Genomic DNA, 3417 nt, shown 5'->3' with positions numbered 1-3417 from the left:
TAATTTTTTAAAACAAATTCCCTGGACCCTGGCCAGTGTTGGCTCAGTTGGTTGAGCATGGTCCAGTGCACCAAAGGTTGCCAGTTCGATTTCCTATCAGGGCACATACTCAAGTTGCAGGTTCGGTCTCTGGTCTGGGTGTGAGTGGGAGGCAACTGAACAATGTTTTTCACATTGATGTTTTTCTCTCTTTCTCTCTCTTCTCCTTCCTCTCTCTTTCTCAAAAAAAAAATCATTTAAAAAGATATTAAAAATAAGTTCCTTGGGAAAAAGATTTTCATATATGATTCCATGAGCTCTGAGTCATATAAAGTAAAGTCAGCCTTGTAATTGGGTTTTACAGGGAATCACCAGATAGGTCAAATAATGACAATTCTCTGGCAATGAAGCTTTCAAATGTCTCTAACTTCATTTTCCCCTCTCCAGTCTGCCGGGTCTCACTGTGATTGCAGGCTATTAGTTTTCAAGGCTACTGTGGAGCCAGCGAGAGAGAAATGAAACGCGGAGAGCGGTGCAGTTCTTACCAAGAGGCGGCCATTTTTATCTTGAAGAAATGCTCCCCAGGTTACTGCTCTGATTAATGCCTACAGTTAAAAAAAAGTTGATTTGGACCATTTTTTGCCAATTTCCTCATTGTTTTTATAGAGGAGAATAATATGGAGGTCCTTACTCCATCATTTTGCTGGCATCACTCTTAATACTTTTCTTTACCTATAAAGCAATTACATTGATATATACAGGAGGAATTCTTGAGTAGTATATAGACTATATTATTTGGTAGGTTCTTACCACAAGAGTTCTCTAATATAAATGGCATTAATCCATAAATAAAATAGTGATAAGCATGACTCTGAGGAGTTACTGGTCCCTATGTGTTCCTCATCGGATAAACATGTCAAGTTTGCACAGGGCCTGTTTATTACTTTGGATTTCATTATTTCAATCCAGTTCACTAAGCCACCAACACTAACTGAAATGACTGAAAATATAGGTACAAAAGTCATGAGCTTAAAATTCCTAGTCCCTACAGCACTGAGAGGAGTGAAAGTATTATATGGATAGATAGATGATATAGATATGGATATGGATATAGATATAGATATAGATATAAATATAGATATAGATAGATATATAGATACAGGTAGTTATAGATATTTATAACCCAAAAGATGATAGATTAGATATAGATATATAGATACAGATAGTTATAGATATTTATAACCCAAAAGATGATAGATTAGATATAGATATAGATATAGATATAGATATAGATATATAGATACAGATAGTTATAGATATTTATAACCCCAAACTAACATGTCTGGGGCTACATGAAGGCAATTTAAGACCAAAGGAGAATTCAAATCAGTCTTTTTTTAAAATATATTTTATTGATTTTTTACAGAGAGGAAGGGAGAGGGATAGAGAGTTAGAAACATTGATAAGAGAGAAACATCGATCAGCTGCCTCCTGCACACTCCCCACTGGGGATGTGCCCGCAACCAAGGTACATGCCCTTGACTGGAATCGAACCCGGGACCCTTGAGTCCGCAGGCCGACGCTCTATCCACTGAGCCAAACCGGTCAGGGCCAAATCAGTCTTTTTACTTCCACCCCAATTCTGCAGGGTAAAGAATGATAGTGGAGACAGCATTCTTCTTGGTGATAAACTCTCCAAGGCAGCAGGTTTTAGAGAATGGCTTAGCTCTTGTCCTTGAGTATTTATACTAGAAAGCAATCATCTTCTGATGGGAGAAAGGTACCCACATAGAACAAAAGCATGAAACCTGACACATACTATTAAGATTGTGAAAAAATACTGTTTTACATTTCAATTTGAGGTTTTCCTTTTTATTTCATGTATTGAAATTACACTGGTTAACTAAATTATACAGGCTTCAGGTGCACAATTCCACAACACCTCATCTGCACATTGTATTGTGTGTCCACCACCTCAACTAAAGTATTGTTCCATCACCATTATTCCCCTTTATCCTTCTCCACCCATGCCCACCCTCCCTCCCGCCCCCCGCAGCAATCACCACATATAGTCTGTGCCCATGACGTTTTGTTCTGTTTTTCTTTTTTGCTCAATCTGTCCACCTTCCCCACCCCCCAAACCTATATCCCCAGATAGCTGTTAGCCTGCTCTCTATGAGTCTGTCTCTGTTTTGCCTGTTAGTTCCTTTTGTTCATTAGATTTCATATATGAGTGAAATCACATGGCTTATTTCACTTAGCATAATGCTCTCCAGGTCCATCCACGCTGTCGCAAAGGGTAAGATTTCCTTCTTTTTATGGCTGAGTAGTATTCCATTTGTAAGTGTACCACAGTTTTTTTTTTCACCCACTCATCTACTGATGGGCACTTAGGCTGCTTAGGGTGTAAATTATACTGTAATGAACATAGGAGTGCATGTATGCTTTCAAATTAGTGCTTTGGGTTTCTTTTGGATATTTTCCAAGAAGCAGAATTGCTGGGTCATGAGGTATGTTCGAGTAGTAAGGATTCAAGTTTAGGTTGCCTGTGTGTTTGTTCGGTGCCTTTTCCACTGCCCATAAATTTCATGATATCAAAGAATCAAGAATTCACTGATCACACCATCAACTCTATTTATTGCTTTAGTGACACATACTTTCTAAATCCATCAGATATTTAATACCCGTGTTTTCAGAAATGTGTTTGAGCTTAACCAAAGTGTTTGCAACTCAGTTTAATGAGTCTTTGAAAGCACAGAGTGCTGGATCAGCTTTGATGTGTAGAGTTCTCCTTCTCCAGGATGACATTTCTGATCCCATGCCTGGAGACAAAAGCGGGGACAACCTCATGATGTTCCATACTCTAGCTCGCACGTGCACACACACTCACACACAATTTTTGTTGCTGTTAATCCTCACCAAAGGGTATTTTTTCCATTGATGTTTAAAGAGAGTGGAAGGGCGGGAGGAGGGGAAGAAAAAGTGAGGAGGGGGAGAGAGAAACATTAATGTAAGAGAGACACATCAATTGGTTGCCTCCTGCACATGCCCTAACCGGGGCCTGGGGATCGAACCTGCAACCAGGTACATGCCCTTGACCAGGAATCAAACCTATGATCCTTATGTGCATGTGGCTGACACTCCAACCACTGAGACACACTGGCCAGGGCCACACACAAACTTTTTAAGTTAAAAGGGGGAAAGGAAAGGAAGACAAAATGGTCATCTTTCCATAGGGAAAAGGAAGTGCTTGGATAATTTGAAGGATGCAAGTATATCTGAAATCTGTAAAGATGAAAGGTGTCACTTTTTACCCAGTAGCCTTGCAGAATGATAAGATCTTGAGTGTGTCTTGCTTCTTCAAGAGGTCACTAGAATACAGCTTCCAGAAAAAACTGAAAGTTTTTCATGAAGGAGGTATAATTCCCTCCAGGGGTT

Source organism: Myotis lucifugus, unplaced genomic scaffold (assembly GCF_000147115.1).
Source record: "Myotis lucifugus unplaced genomic scaffold, Myoluc2.0 scaffold_233, whole genome shotgun sequence".
In the NCBI taxonomy this organism is placed as follows: Eukaryota; Metazoa; Chordata; class Mammalia; order Chiroptera; family Vespertilionidae; genus Myotis; species Myotis lucifugus.
This window is presented reverse-complemented; position numbering follows the sequence as displayed.